We start from the raw sequence: 17,731 nt of genomic DNA, 5'->3' as shown, positions 1-17,731 counted from the left end.
TGCCTGAGTTTAGCGGACGTGTTCAATGAACAGTTTGATTAGGTTTTCAAAATGATATACAGATGGAAAGGAAACGGATGAAAGAAGATCAGCGCTACACATCAACTGCTCTTTACGATCTTACATAGAGCCTTGATGTTATGAGATGACGTGAAAAAAATTGGCACAAAGTTATTTAATTTTTTAATTAGGAACCTTTATAATTTGGTAGCATATTTGTTCACTTCTGTATCTTTGAAGTGTATCTACCACAACTTGATCTTAAATAATCCATCACCGTCTTAAAAATTTGTTTATATTAACTTGAATAACGTTCTACACCTCTACATCTTAGCCCGGCCGCACATCAAAGAAACATGAAACGTAAATTACGTTTCATGGAAATAAACCACTGCTAAACAAATATATATCCGGCCATTTATGAGACTCTCCGAAAATAAAAATGTGTCATGAGCATGAATCACACTCGTTTCATTAGTAGGCGGTCTTTGAGATGTTTTTAGCAGTGTTTTCTTTTCATGAAACATGTTTTTCGTTTCATGTTTCATGTTTTTCGTTTCATGTTTCTTTGGTGTGCGGCTTGGCTTAGAATACTTTGTTTTTCGCAATAATCATCTAGCCGCTATCGTCCACTGCTGAACATAGGCCTCCTCTAAGTTTCTAAGTTTCCCCACGTCTCCCTGTCTTGAGCTACCATCATCCAGTGGTGATTGCCACAATACTTTTACATATTAATAGTCCTGTGATCAGAGAGTTAACCTCTAAAAATCATACTAAAAAACTGAATTTTGGTAAAAATATTTTGGGGCCCCAAAAAAGATGCAGAAAAGTTTGCCACTTCTATCCCTGGGCTTCTCCCGAAAACCTGACCTCATAGTGGGAAAAAACGGAAAAAATCGATTTACCAAGACGAGGGTTGAAAACAATAGGGTTCCAAACGACATTTTGTACAAAATTGGTATTTGTAAAGGATTCTATTTAATAAAGAATTCTACATCGAACGATATTTGAAATACGCTGAATTGTTTCTAGATGGGGGTGTAATCAGTAATGAAATATGGTTTCAAGTACGTGAAATAATTTCAGGTTGGGTCCGTAAGGTTCCAAGCGACATTTTACGTCATAAATAACGCAAAAAGTTTGTTATTCGTGATGTATTTAATTTAAAAAAAGATAAATTTAATTATGAATATTTTTCTATATGGTATAAGTGTTTTTTTATAAATAAATAATTATTTTCGTAAAATGAATACAAGAGCCGTCTTATTTTTGGATAGTTAAGAGAGCACCAAAAGCACTCTGACCGGTTTCAATCCTTCGTAGGATTTTATCAGAGAACGCATATTTGTTTCTCTCTGAACAACCAAACTTGGGGCTGCCAGTATCGATTCACAACGAAATAACCTGATGGTATGGGTATCGTAGCGACATCTGCTAAAGACAAGTGTTAAAATAGTTTTATTCTTGCTATTATTTTTAATTTTATTAAAAGTAAAACTTACACTTGTTTTTTATTTCAAATTCTGTTCTTTTTAATCTTAATTTAGGAAAAATATTTTTTCTTGTTTTTTGTAATGATTTTCAATTTGAGAAAAAATATTCGCTTTATTTTGAAATTTATTACTTAATTTCGCCAATTGCGCTAACAATATTTTGGAAAATTGAAAATTTTCTGTGAAATCTTATAATTATAATTCCATAACGTTCCAAGTACAAAGGGCTTATAGTGCATTAAGGTTTCAAGTACACTGCAGACGTCGTAAAAATGTTACATAATCACACATTAGAATCTTACTTATGACTAAAGTCGGGATTATAAGTATTTTGCTTTTTTTTTTTGCTTTTTTTGCTTATAATTAGGATTTTTAGTAAAAATGCTTATTTTAAAAATTTGTTGCTTATCTGTGTTTATTTTACTTCTTATGATAAACTATAGTGAAATTTCATGATACTTCCTGTCTTAAGCAAAATTCTATGAAGTATACAGAGCTATAAAACTCTAATAATTTAATATACCATAAGAATTTTAATCCCTTAGTCTTAGGAGATAAACGGGAGGACCAATCGTTATACCTGTCATGTAATAAACTAATATTTATTTGGGGGACAGCCCAAATTTATTATATTGTTGTAAAACAGTACCGGTACATTTGTCTAAATTTAAATACGTACCAATCACATCTGCAGATGTTGAAAGAACTTTTCTACGTATAAATATAATATTATGTATACAGATAGAAGACATAGCTTTTTACAAGAAAATTTTGAAAAACGTATTATTGTTAATTGTTTTTATGCTAATGGCCATGAATAAAAAATATATTAATATGTTAATTATTTTTAGATTTTTTTTATTACATTATAGCTTAACACTTTGGTAATTTTTTATTTACTGTAAATAATACAATAATTAAAATTAAATGTAATTTAATGTTAATGTCCTTAATTCATATTTATATCATTACATCCATGTTTACTTAAAGGTTTTGCTTATTTTTGCGACATTTTTTGCTTATATAAGTGCTTATTTTGATGTTTCTGTCATGCTTATAATCCGGACTTTATTTATGACATTACCTAACTTGAGACGCTGTTACAATTTACCATACTGTAGTATAAAATCATTTTAAAAATTTACAGCCTTTCAAATAGCAAAGTTATGATACTTTAGAATTAAAAATTTGTTTCCTGAAAAACTTGTGAAATAGCGCTTGGAACCTTATTGTTCTCAGCCCTCGAAGAGTTATTACACCGTAGCAAAAATATCTCAAACAATAAATTTAGTTGACATAATTTTGGACAAAAATATTTATTGGCACTTTTTGTGTAGAGTGAACCGTTCTCTCAGAAACATTTGAATGCCAAGTCAGTTTCTATAAAGCTGTTAAAAGTGTTAAAAAAATAAACAATGCACGATTTTTACCATTTTAGAATAGAATAAAATTTCCATTGCTAAAGCCTAAAGCTCTTTAAAACCTTTAACAACAAATTTAGATTTTGAGTTTTCACAACAAATATTTGAGACATTTGAAATATGCCTAATAACGCTGAATTTAAACTTTCACCTTTTAAATGATCTGCCTCTTTTCAAAGTTTAAAGCTTCCTCTTTTCCATTGCACAAGTACATTTTTTCAAAATAACATAACAGCTAAAAATTTCAATCAAATCCTTCTTTGTTGAAACGTCTCCAGTGTTTTTGTAGTGTGAAAGTTAGAAATTCAGCGTTTTTAAACATATTTAAAATATCCCATATTAGCTGCCAAAACTCAAAATCGAAATTTCACGTTTTAGTTTCGAGTTTTGAAAATTGAGTTCTAGCAATGTAAATTATAAAGCGACTGGTCAAAGGAAGTGATAAATTTCATTGATCTCTTATGATTCGTTTAGAATGTCAAAAACCGCGTAACGTTTATAAGAGGCAACAGTAGAGCAGTAATTTTGAATATTTTGTCGAGATATTTGGCACACATATTCATAATATAATAGAGAACAGCGGTACAGAGCCCAATTTGAGAAATAGGTTAGTATGTGGAAATTACTCTATGGTCAATCTCAAAATAATCCCTTAATTTGTAATCTCACATTATTTTTAACTTCTTAAACTTTTATAGTTTCACTAAACTTTTATAGTTTCACCGTGTATAATTGAAACATTGGGAAAATATATGGAGTAATATTTTAATTATTAGAGTCCATTGAACCTTTTGCAACCTAAATAAATTGCCAAATCGTGGTATTTCCAGTAACTGTACTTCCTAGTACATGTTGTAATAGTTTCCTCAATAAACTGTAGTTGTAAGCTTTCGAGAGATTGCAAAGTTCGTTGCTGTTGTCATGCAACTTATTGATGAATTGTATATTTTGACGAGATTATAAATTAGCCAAAGGGACTATTTTGGGTCGCAGTCTATAATAGAAAGTTACCTGAACAACATCTATAGTAATAATACTCAGTATAAATAAAATCATATTTTTACTCCACACTTAAACATTTATTTACCATCGTCGATCGAGAAGAAGCGGACAAAGGGGCATTACAAAACAATTCGATCCTGATATTTACATCGAATTGTCCACTCTATAACTAAATAAAATATTGCAAACAGGAGCCTGTACCGCTATTAAGAAGAACAAAAAATACACTTTCTTCAAATAAACTTTTTTATCCCATGCCTAGATTTTGTCACATTGGATCTACTAAAAATCGATTTTCTATAAAAAGAAATCGAACGTGACTAACTCGGCAACATTCAGCGCGCCTATGAGTATAAAAATTATTGTTTTTCATAGCATAATGTCACTGTCAGTGTCGAATTACCGGCGCACTGTTGCCTCACTGTTGAAAGTTCGCAGAACTTCCGAAAAACAAATATTGATGACGGGCTACTGTTTACTCTTCAGCTTTATAGACACACTGCTCATTTGTGAGAAAATACATAAAATGCATACGAACACTGCGCTTTTCACACCTTTAAAATTAATTTTGATTTTGGTCGACAAGATACTTTGATCAAAAGATACCGAATTTTTACGTAAAGTTAATACAAATTTTATTTAAAAAATTGATTTTGCGCGCGTAACTGACATTTAAAATCACCGGTCGCTTCTGTAAATTATTCTTCTTTTTCTTCCCCCACCTTTAAAATTAAAATCTCGCATTTTTACGAGCATTTTTAATATGCTACTGAATTTAGAAATTTAATTTTCTTTTTAAACTACATACATATAAGAAAAAAAAATACTTTACTTATTTTTTGTTGGAGATATTTTAAAGTATTATATCGTTGCAAGGCAGGGAATTTCTTTTTCTACAAAAACTAGGCCAAAAAAATCATAAAAACCGTCTCTTTAGCATAATTTTGAATATAAACTGCAAACAAACAATGCAATTACGAAGGGGGAAGGTAGAAAATGTTTAAGTTAATAGATAATTCAGCCTCTCTCGCAAAGGTTTGTAAGGAAGGAAATGAGGCCTTATTTAATTTTATATTATAACAGGAAGGAAATGTTTTTTCTTTTGTGAAAAGAATGAGGATAAATATGAATATCAAACAGTTATATATTTTAATTGGGATGAAAATAAAATTTAAAAGAAATTTTTAAATAATGCTTTTCTTCTTCTTAACCCGACATCCAACGGAGTGTGGCGCGGCACGCTTCGGCAGAGTGAAATATAAAATTATATAATGTAGTTAAAAGAAAAAAGAACACGGTTGCCACCTCACGATGGGTACATAGGCGAGCGGCAGCAACCCCTAAAATGAAGATAAGCTGACCACGAAAATAAACTTTCAGATGAATGACCAATTTTGGTTATTATTTATGTTTTCGAGTTCGGTGAATCCGAATATGAAGTTTATTTTTATCTAAAATTGGTGGAACATGTTCAAAAATAAAATTTTATGCAAAAATGCGAAAAATAAATTTTAATAATTTTTCAAATCTAACTCACTGTATCTTTGGTCGCTGTAAACATTTCTTTTTGAAAATTTTACTTTATCATCTTTGAAGTATTTAGATAACCATAAGATGTGTCAGAAATGTTTATAAACATTAACAGAGGGATTGTTAATTTTTATACATTTTGTCGTCAGATTTCGTTAGTTTCAATTCAACAATCAATTTTAGAAAAAAATCACAAGAGACCTTTTTTGCTCAGAATAACCCAAATTATCTAAAAAAAATCGTTCGCCATGAAAAATTATTTTTTTGAATTTGTTTAATAAAAATTGTTTAAACAATTTTTTTACCACGGTACCGCCCGGCACCCTGTGGATGTGTTATAAGGACCTCTTTTTGAGTAAGTTTGTGCAAAAATATATAATCGAAATAGTTCCGCTAACGGGGGCGACGATACAGTTTGACTATAGCGCTAATTGTTAATAATTAAAAATAACAGCTTTTTAATAAAATAATGACAAAAATCTCTTCAGGACCTTGAAGAAGGGGCTTGATAGTTGATTTGGTCACTTCTTGAATTTCATAATAATAATAATTTTTAATTGAGTTATTAAGGCTTGAAAATGGCCATTTTCGAATTTTTTTAATTTTTAATCGCATATAACTCAACAGAAATCAATTTTAGAGAAAAATGACAAGAAACCTTTTTTGCTCAGAATAACCCAAGTTATCAAAAAAATATTGTTCGAAATAAAAAAATGATTTTTGTGAATTTGTTAAAAAAAATTTTTAAACAATTTTTCGACCACGGCACCGCGCGGCACCCTGTGGATATGTTATAAGAACCTCTTTTTGAGTAAGTTTGTGCAAAAAAATCGAATCGGAAGAATTTCGCTAGCGGGAGCCACGATACAGCATGGTCTATTAGTCTTATATTCACTTTAACAGTCCTGTAAAAGATTTATCCTATAAAATTTGTGCTATCAAGAAATTTCAAATCAAATACAATAGTTCTCCCTAGTTTGATGAACGTCAGGTAAAAATATTTTTCAAAGATTCCTGAATACACCAAGAAAAGTCGAGACATATTACAAGAAACTCTTTTATATTACAGAAAGCGTCCCAAGTGAAGCGTGGAATCAGGCGTTCTTTTATTAAATTTTTAAAAGGGAAACCTCTCTCATTCTCTCGTTCTCCACGACACCCAGTGCCACTGAATGGGGTGAGAAGTGAAGTATCGGAAGAGAGAATCAATGGCAACAGCATTACTTTGAAGAGAATGACATTTCCCGTATTTCTCAAGGCAAAGTAACAATAAGCGGAAAATCGAAATCGTTTTGTTTCATTATCTCATTTATAAGCGAAGACGGGAACGGGGAAACTGAGACAAATTCGATCCTTACAAGTGTCGGGAAAACGTTCTTGTGTTGGGGGAGGTCAAGTAAAATTCGCATCTGTAAGCGATCCTCATTTTTAACAAGTTGAAGAGAGTTTCTCTCCATGTTCCAGGTTAACATGCAGTTACTGAAGGAAAAATGCTATGGTGGCGTATTTTTTCGATATTTATTTTAATTTTAAGGATGCTACATAGTGCTTGAACAGCGAAGACCTTAAATAAGTGATGCCCTTGAAAATTTTGTCTCAGCAATAAATGGTTGTCACCAACTTGACATATATTTACAGGAGCACTTACAAATTTTACTGACGTTTGTAAGAAAGTTTGGAAAAAATTGCATAGTAATCTAGAACTAATCTAGAGACTCAAACAATCACCTTATTGTAACGAAAATATGGGCAGGAATATCAGAAGCCAGACTAGAGAGGAACAAAGTAAATAAAATACAGTGGAATCCCGTTAACTCGGATTAATCGGGACCGTGGGCGATCCGGGTTATCGAAAATCCGGGTTAGCCGGAGAAAATGGTAAAACTTAATAAAATACGGTATAATTAAAGATATACTCCGTTATAATTGAAATAACATGAAATATATATGCACAGTACACATCTAAATTAGGTATTGTTGTATTAGCCCAGTAAATGAACGGGAAATGCGGCGATACCGTGTAATTTTCAGGGGCAACTCCAAATTGCATGAAAATTTGGATTTAGGTTCTACTTACCCTCCGCTTCAAAGTTGAAATTGTGCCGTTGGTTGCTTTTAGTTGGGGGGTGAGTCACCCCTTCTCGGGGGTGAAAAAACATACGTTCAAGATAAGACCGGAAATGGATAAATTGACTGATTTTAAGCAACTTTTGTTCTATAGAGTTTTTTACGTAAGTCAATACTTTTCGAGTTATTTGTCATTGAAAATGTTGATTTTTCGACAAAAAAACTAAGTTTTCAGACGGTTTTTCGCAAATAATTCAAAAAGTAAATATTTTATCGAAAAAAATATTCTTAGTAAAAGTGTAGCTTATAAAAAACAAAAAAAAATGGTGTATCAGTAAAGTCTATCAACCAAGTAAAAACAAAGTTGTAGCTCATGAAAAATACGTTCTTATTCGTCTAATTCCAAATCGAATATTTCAAGGTGAAATCACCGAAAAATTAAGCACTTTTCGGGAAAAACCCATTTAAAACTTTTTTAAAGTGTTTATAAAAAGCTTTATTTTAATTGTTAACAAAAGTTTTTAGCATTAAAAATAAGCGACACTCAAAATAAAGTTGACACTCTTTTTTTTTGTAAAAAATCATGAAAATCTCCCCGTGTTTAGCTCCCCAAATGAAATTAATCGCTACCACTTTACAAACAATTTACTTACCTATCTATTTTTTATATGATCTGTCAGTCTCACCGGTTTAAAGTGTTTATTTTTGAAAGTGTTATAGTTGAAAAAGCTTGAATGGTCACTAATCACGAGTGTATGCAAATTTTGAACATCCATATCTTAACCAATTTTTGTCTTACTGAGAACCAAATTGAAACTAGCATATTTGTAATAGCCAAACCTATATTTTCTACTGTTTCAGATTTTTCTTATCACTAATACTTTTTAAGTTATTTTGAAAAAGGAAAATTTTTCAAAAATTTTTAGAAATTTCTTGTTTACTCTAAAACCAAATTTTTTCAAAAATAAGCACTTCAAACCAATCAAACTTACAGAGCATATAAACAATACAGATACAGTTATAAATGGTATATACAGCGGTAACGATTAAATTCATTTAGGGTGCTAAACAGAGGGAGGTTTTCACGATTTTTTTTACCAAAAAAAGGGGCCAAATTTTTTTCAGTGTAACACGTTTATTTTTGATGCTGTAAACTTTTGTAATAAATAAATAGTAAGCTTTTTTTAGATACTTTAAAAATGTTAATAAGGTTTTCTCGAAAAGTGCTTCATTCTTCGGTGATTTCGCGTTGAATTATTCGATTTGGAATTAGACGAATAAGAACGTATGTTTCATGAGCTACAACTTTGCTTCTACTCAATTTGTAGACTTTACTGGTACACCATTTTTTTCATTTTTTTATAAGCTACATTTTTGCTAAAAATATTTTTTTCGATAAAATATTTACTTTTTGAGTTTTTTGCGAAAAACGGTCTGAAAACGTAGTTTTTTTGTCGAAAAATCAACATTTTTAATCGCGAATAACTCGAAAAGTATTGACTTACGTAAAAAACTTTATAGAACGAAAGGTGCTTAAAATCAGTCAATTTATCCATTTCCGGTCTTATCTTGAACGTATGTTTTTTCACCCCCGAGAAGGTGAACCCTCTATACTCTGGGTATAGAGATTTTTGAAGAGAAGAACTGAATAAAGATGGGTAAAATAAATGATAAGAGATTTAAGACGACAAGAAGAGGGGCTTAGCTCAGGAAAAAAAATTTAAAGGGCAGAGAGACACTAAATCTCAAGTGAGTATTCGGGCTAGCTTCAATATACCGAATATTGGCTTTGGAGATATGAGAAGAAAATTTGGTAATGAAATGATAGTAACTAGGAAGAAAATGAGACTGTTAATACAAAAATGGAAGGAAAATAGATCAGAATGCTAGAGATAAAATAATATCGAGTTACAACAAAGAAACAAGAAGAAAAAAGGGCGCCAACTCGAACGAACAACTCGGCTCTCAGAACCAAGAAGTTGGACAGGTTCGAGATTTTGAAGTAACGAACAACAGGAACTCTATGACACTGGTTACAACCACCTGAAATACAAAATACTAAATACTGATCTTGTCTTGCTATGTTATATACTGGTAATACAGACTGAAATAAAACACCAACCTTAATACATACAAATATATTAATAATAAATATTAAATGTTAACACTTTACATATAACGCAACGTAATAACAGTGATAGAGGATGGGGAAAAGATAAAATAGGACCGCAAAGGCCACTCAACAAGCAATTATCCACTATCACTGGCCAAGCAAAAGTATTAAAATCAAAATCCAAATCAAAAGTCCGTCAGAATAGCAAAAAGGTCTATATAAATGAGTTGGTCAGTGACTCTTTATATATTTTACAAAAAAAAACCTACGAGACGTATTCCCTATTTTAAACTCCACGACAAAATTTTACAACCCGATTCCCTATCTAATTTTAAGATACAATTATTTATGATTATTAAACAAGACCTGATTTTATTTATTTTAATTAACTCCTACTTATACTGAATCAAAAAGAAAAAAAAACAACAACCTAAAACCCTATCTATCACGAAAATATATGTACTCTTCCTAATCGTATGCATACGAAAAGTTTACAATGTAGCAAATATATCTTACCCAAAAGTAAATACAGAAAAAATAAATAAACTTAGCTTTTACACAACAGCCGGTTAAAAGTAGGGTTGCAAGTCCATAGAGATGAATTCCGTAGGGAATTCCCTTTTGGCACGATAAAACGGTTGGCTGCTGTGGTGAGTAAGTCCTACTGCAAGGTCCTGGGTGAAGATGCTGGTTGTAATAAAATCCGGTATGGTGTATTATCCAACAAAAACAGCCCACTCTAGGGATAAACCATCACAGAGTGGCTAGCAATCTAACTAGGTAGTACATAATCAACGTGATAGAGTCACGTTGTGTGACTAAATAACTAAGTTACGGGATCTAAAATAAAGTTTATTTAATTAGTTATGATGTATTTCAAGAACAGTAGCAGTACATATTGAACAGGCCCAAACAAAAACATCAAATATTAGGTAGGTTAGGTATTCATATGTCATGTCAAAATTTCTGAAGTTTACTTCAATTCAGACATGACAGTATGACAGGGACGTGCGCATTAGATGGGCGTGACAGAAGGCTGTATAGATACTCGTTAAAACTTTTTATAAATCACAGATAAAAAACCTTAAGTAAAAAGCCTAACGATCAGGTATAAAAGATATTAAAATTTAGGTTTGGACTAAAAAAAACTATGGCCTTGATTGAATGTTCCTTTGCAAATGAGAATGAATATCATTATTATACTATGAATTATATATACTTATGTGGTAAATTAATCTACCGAAAGATCTAACTACAATGATGCATTGGATTTCACAAGGAAGGAATGAGAGATAAATGTATTATGTACTTACTGAAACAAGGCAGGCACGCCGGAATATCCACTTCTGTTATGTGAAGAAGTCCAAAGAGATGTTTAACTTTGGTTATCTAGTTTTGTAGATGGGATTAGCTAACGCTTGATTTCCTTCTAATTATTTGATTTCCATCGAAAATTTGTTTCAATCCCGTCACTTAAAAGGGGGAATAACCTTACTAGCGGCGCGCCATCCGCCCTTCGAGCCGTTTCCTGACCAACTGCTGTTCAATGTTATCGGAAATCGATTCGTATCGATCCGATAGAAACATGCGCGGTGCTTTCCTCTTGCTTCGCTGCGAAAATAGGCACCTAGGCGATTAAATAGGCGTCTCCAAAGAATTTTCTAGAGGGGTATTTTTAATGAAATATAATTGAATGAATCGAAAATCGTAATTAATTTTAAATGGTCCGTAGCATAACTGCTACAAAGGGGTGACTGCCACCCCCCAAGTAAAAGCAACCAACGGCACAATTTCAACTTTGAAGTGGAGGGTAAGTAGAACCTAAATCCAAATTTTCATGTAACTCGGAGTTGCCCCTGGAAATTACACTCCAAAACGGTCATTTATTGGGCTATATAGAGTATTGTTTATTTCTTCAACATAAGCAGTTCAGCCGGCGATGTTTCCGCCTGCCGCTCGAAATAGACCATTAGTGCGTCTAGTTGGGTCATTGCGTCTCTATGACTCATCACTGGCTGTTCAAAGTCCTCGTCTGCGTCCTCAGCGTCTGATTCACTAGCGTCAGGTATACACAACGCGATTACTGCCTCGTCAGTAAGTGGCGCATAACATCCGTTATTAGCTGCATGTAACCACAGATTAATGTCACGTTCATCGACTTCAGAGCAACCGTCAATATTTCTGGAACATATCCCCCAAGAAGCAATTGGACGTAATATTACGACGTTTTAACGTTGGATTAAATGCCCCAACGTTAATACGCGACGTTGCGACGACGGTCAGAAAACCGCTATTTGTACCTAAGTGGGGAATAGAAATACGGGTTGCCTCGACGTTCCCCTCTCGACTTCCCAGCTCGAGATATTTTATCGTTAAATTACGTTAGTTTTTAGGACTTTGGTCTTGTAAAGTAATAGTATAAAATTCTCTACCAAAGAAGTACGGCCGACACACTTCATTTTTACCAAATAGGTTAATAATCTTGGAGGATATTAAATCATCAGAAACTAAGATGCATGACGGCCTGTTGATACTTATTTAAGTAGGTTCCTACTCTATTCAGAATATAACCTAAGTGACTTGTATAATTATTTTATTAATCATCTGCCTCATTGCATAATGCGGTCGAAAATTTACAAACGCAAGGAAGTGTACTGTTAAACTAGGTATAAAAATTGCTAAAAACTGAAAGCGCCTCAGAAATTTACAGGTTAAATCGAACAAAACGGTAAAAATAGAAATAACCGTCGTAATTAAAAAAACATATTATTATGTCTAGACCCATACAAACATAACAGACATTATCCTTGATTTATATATAAACAAAATTCGTTAATTAAAATCAAATATTCATTAAAATCTAGCAAAAAAAATTGCCAAACATTATGTTTCAAAAAATGGCTGAACCATGGCGATCTTTCATTACTGGCGGATTTGACTCGCGACCTAAATTGCACTACATTTTAACTAATTTGGACAAGGACACCCCTGCCGACCTTTAGCATAACCTATTTTTACCTTCCACACCTCGAATTTACCTATTGGTATACTTAATATGTCCTAAAGTAAGCGCAAACAACCTGGTCTTGACGACAGACTCCCGAAGACCGGTCGTCGTCGTGAACACGCCTTAATATGGTGGACGATTTGAGATTGACATTTGAGAGTTGACGGGTGACTTGAATTTTCTTTTGTGATTTTTATAAACAAAAATAAACTAATTTTCCAGTTTTTAATAACAACAGTAAATTTAATAAAAAATAGAAGCTAAGCTTCTTGCTAACTTGCTACCTTGCTACTAGTGTCCTCGCATCTTTTGGTAATCCGGAGATTCCAAAAGATATCAAAATATCTAAAAGCTCATTAAGATGAGTATGAGTTATTCCATTTTTGACTACCCAATGCGTCAGCTTCTCCCGCCGCAAGATTCTATTTCAAATTCCAAATTAGTCACCTCATCATCATCATCTGTAAGCTCAAACTCGTTAGCGATTAGATCACATTCATGCCCTTTTGGTGTAGTATCAGGTCTGTCGATGTTGGCAGAAGTCAGAATGACATCTTCCTGTTTGACCTCATCATCTGTTAAGGTTAATCTGCTTGTAGATGCTTGTTTATGCACATCAGGCAGCTTAAACCAAAGGGTTTTATGAATACATTTATTAATCTACTTATAGTTGATTATTTTTATTTGTTGCGTATATGTTTACCTCATGAAAATCTTTAGTCCCATTTTGAGTAATTAGCTCTTCAGGTTCTGTATGTGCCATTTTCAAAAGTTTAGCTTTTTGTCTGTAAAAAGATGTTGAATGTCTAAAAGTTTTTGATTTCTTTTTTCCATGCATTTCCCCTTCATTTTGAGACATTGTTTTTCTCAAAGAACAACTATATATTTTTTAACTATATAGGTTTTTCATTCAATAAATTGTTATTGTTAATATTAGGTCTGGATCCCGCGTATGAAAAAAAAGTTGATTAATAGCAAGCTGAAAATTTGTTAATAGCTTAAGGGTGTCTAGTCGAATAAACTTTGATATATGGGAACACTGAAACAGGGGTAGTTTTAATTGTGGAACAGGTTAAAAATTTGGAACGGTCACAGCACGAAAACGGCACATTTATTTTGTCCGACAGAACAGACTTAAGCTCTCCGAACAGAGATTAAACTCTCATGAAAAAATCAGACTGCTATTTATTACCTGTCAGAATTCCTGTCATTTGACATATTCTACATGTTCCACTCATTAAAACGCCCATTTGGTGATAAATAGCAGTCTGATTTTTGCATGAGAGTTTAATCTCTGTTCGAAGAGTTTAAGTCTGTTCTGTCGGACAAAATAAATGTGCCGTTTTCGTGCTGTGACCGTTCCAAATTTTTAACCTGTTCCACAATTAAAACTACCCCTGTTCCAGTGTTCACACATATCAAAGTTTATTCGACTAGACACCCTTAAGCTATTAACAAATTTTCAGCTTGCTATTAATCAACTTTTTTTTTCATACGCGGGATCCAGACCTATATACTCTTTATAGAAAAACTAGAAAAACCAAGTGTAAAAAAGTAAGGTTAAGTTATGCAATGTAATATCTGTCATATTATAGTCATATAAGTCAAGTCAGTGGACAGTGAACGACAACATCCGTAGTAAAATTCAAGCATGCGAAATGCAATATTTACGTGCGGTATCCGGGGTGACCAGACGTGATCGCAAAAGAAATGAAGACATACGTGAAAGGTGCGGTGTTGGAAGGACCTTAGACAGACTTGAAACGAAACAGTTATCGTGGTTCGGACATATGGCGAGAATGAGTGAAGGTAGAACTGTAAAGAGGGTATGGAAAGCGGCATCTGACAACAAACGAAGAAGAGGCAGGCCAGCAAGAACGTGGAATGCAAATATTGGAAAGGCTTGCGGAAAAAGAAATATTGGGTGGAGAGAAGCAGAAAGACTAGCTACCGACCGAAAGGCATGGAGACGTCTCATTTCTCCACTTACCTCGACACCGTAAGGTACAAGAGGACGGCTTAAGTAAGTAAGTAAGTCAAGTCAGATAGGCCCTAATCAGCAAATTTTTACGTCGTTTTGTAGTGGGAAACTAAACAACCAATTGTCGAAAATTTACTTTACGACGTTGGATAGTCGTCGACGTCTTTTTAGTAAATTACAGGTATCTTATAAAAAAACTTTGACGTCAGGTTAGCGTATACAACTTTACTTAAGTACTACGTTGTTATTACCTACGTTGTATTGTCGTTCTCACCCTCCCGCAAGTACACGCAGTAATCTACCATATACCTACTGAGAAAACACCCGACGTCTCCTGAACGTTGGGTTCGATACTAATAAATACTCTGTAATCCCCGACGTTGAGCAGTAGTTAAATGTCTTCCAGTAAATTACATTTTAGTATAGAGGTTATACCCGACGTCAGCTTAACGTTAAACCTTAACCTAATAATTAACGTTGGTATTCTCAATGTTGGATTGTCGTTGTCGTCTTCCCGAAAAATACGTCTACCATACTCGATAAAACACCAACGTCCTCTGAACGTTGGCATCTATCCTAAAAAATACGTTGTAATTCCCGACGTTGAGTAGTCGTTGATGTATGCCACTTAATTGCACTTATACTACAGATAGGTTAAGACCGACGTCAGCTTAACGTCAAACCTTATCCTAATAATTGACGTCGTTATTCCCGATGTCGGTTGGTCATCAGATTTATTACTTATTAGCAGCAACGTTGGTCCATAGGAAAAACAGACGTTGTCCTTGTTTAAGGCTTATTGTGAACCAATTTTGTACTTAAATTTAACGTCCCATTAGGACAAAATTGGTTGCAGGTCGTAAAATTGCTACTTGGGCCAAAAGTTCTTGGGACTGGACTTCGTCTGGCGAATCAATTTCCAGGTAACAGTTCCCCACTGGTTGAATTGAATTTTCTGGAAAGTCGCATATACCCTTCCACAGTTTTTTCCGAAATTTTATCAAGCTGATTTCAGTCACTTTTTCCCAAGATTCTGCAATCATATAAATTACAGTTTTGACATTGAGCGTTTTGAGAACTTCAACTACACCGTGTTGTCCTTCATCTTCTACGATTGTGCTTAACATTTGTCTTCTGTAAACCTTCTTGATTTTCTCGAGAACCCCCTGGTCCATGGGCTGTAATAGCGCTGTTACATTAGGCGGCAAAAACTTGACGGTAATGTCCCCACTGACCAGCACATCTGCTGAAGGATGTGAAGGCGCATTATCAATTATTAGGACAGCTTTATTTGGCAACCCACAGTCTTTTAAATATTTTGTTGCAACTGGCACAAAACAATCAAAAAACCAGTTTTTAAAAGTGGTGCTGTCCATCCATACATTCTTTTGAGACTGGTAAACAACTGGTAAAGAAACCCGATTTACATTTTTCAGTGCTCGCGGATTTTTGCTTTTCCTATTAAGACTAGAGGAAATTTATGCTTCCCCGAAGCATTGCTGCAGGCCATTATTGTCAATCGGTCTTTGCTTTTTTGTATCCTTTTGCGGCTTCTTCAGTTTTTGAGGCCAAAGTTTTGCTTGGCAACATTCTGTAAAACAGGCTAGTCTCATCGGCGTTATATATTTGATCTGTCGTTAAATTTTCTTCTCTCACAAAATCCAAAAACTTGGTTTTATAGTCATGAGCAGCGTTGTTGTCCCTGGATAGACTTTCTCCAGTGGTAGATAGTTGGCGTATTCCAAGACGTTTTTTCCACCTATCCAGCCAACCTTGACTCGCAGTGAAATTTGGTTCACAATCAGGCAACATTTTATTCAGTTTGAGTGCTGATTCTTGAATAATTGGTCCAGACACTGGTAAACCACGTTCACGTTCCGCACAAAACTACACATACAAAGCGTCGTCGAGAGTCTCATTTTTAGCTTTATTAGCTTTGCACCGATTGTCCAAACTGTCTTTTGTTATCATTTTGAAACAAAATTCTTCGATTTTAGTTCTATTTTTCTTCCAATCCGATACTGTAGATGTACCGACACCATATGGTGCTCCAATTGTTTTTAAAGATTCGCCTTTATCAATTCTACCTAACGCTTCTAGTTTCTTTTCAATTGTCACTACAACATTTTTACGTTTTGTTGCCATTATGTAGACAAAAAACACGCAAACACAAAATCTGAATAGATTTACTAACGATTACAGAACGGAAGCGAACAATACGACTATACTATACACACACAATACGGTCTCAATCGCAACGATGTTATTATATTTAATAACAGTGAAGACTAACACCATTGTTTAAAAAAGAATTTTTTATTAGTCTTTTAGTCTTTTTTAAACAATGCTAAGACAGTTTGAAATAAATAAAGGATACTACAGGTGCCCTTTGTTTCCGATAACACGACAATGAACGTCGTGTGCCATGAGTCATTTTTACTATCGTATATGTAGTTCAAATTACACAAATACCCATTATCTCTCAAATATTATATTACATACATTTTTATTATTGAAATGTTTGTCTGATAAAAATCGGTCCTGGTTAGCTGGACTTCCAGGTTATCGGGGCCGACTTATCGGGGTTCCACTGTATAACGTTAATGAACTTAGACACCGTAGTAAGGTCGATAAAGTTTTTACTTACCATCCTACGCAATCTACAACGTCGACGTAATCGAAAACGCATGAAATAATTAGTATGGTGCAACAGGAAATAAGGAGATGTAAGTGGTGTAATAGAGAACGCCTAGAAGCTGCCAGAATAAAAACGAAGCATGCAAAAAATGCAAATGTAGAAACACATAGCAGACGAGCAGCAATAAAGCAGAACTCTTTATATGCAACAACTATGAGGTATCGAAAAAGTAAATAACATAAATGAAAATAGTAAGTTTTATAGAAAGGTTAAACACATGAGAAATTCCTACCAATCTAGAACAATATAATGTAAAAAAAAAATGGCGATCTCGTCACAAACAAGGAAGAAATATTAACCCAATGGAGAGAACTGGTAAGAAGCTATGGAGCCTCTTAACTCGGAAAGTGAAGCAAAACACAAATTAGAACGCATATACGTAGATCCACAAAATAAAATAAAAAAATAAAACAAAGGAG

General features: G+C 33.6%; 1 protein-coding gene and 1 long non-coding RNA gene across 2 annotated transcripts in view; both read right to left on the bottom strand.

The window, feature by feature from the left end:
• LOC114331968 (GTPase-activating Rap/Ran-GAP domain-like protein 3) overlaps positions 1–17,731 on the bottom strand; it is a 301,406-nt gene that overhangs the window by 253,345 nt on the left and 30,330 nt on the right. The gene's annotated exons all lie outside the window — the stretch shown is intronic.
• LOC126884745 (uncharacterized) lies at positions 9,637–11,369 on the bottom strand. Its single transcript, XR_007698141.1, has 2 exons — positions 10,940–11,369; positions 9,637–10,466 (listed from the first exon to the last, which is right to left on the bottom strand). It is a non-coding gene; the product is annotated as an uncharacterized LOC126884745 (long non-coding RNA).

This window comes from Diabrotica virgifera, chromosome 5 (genome assembly GCF_917563875.1).
Source record: "Diabrotica virgifera virgifera chromosome 5, PGI_DIABVI_V3a".
NCBI lineage: Eukaryota > Metazoa > Arthropoda > Insecta > Coleoptera > Chrysomelidae > Diabrotica > Diabrotica virgifera.
The sequence above is the reverse complement of the archived record's forward strand: the minus strand, read 5'-3'. Positions and strand labels throughout refer to the sequence as shown.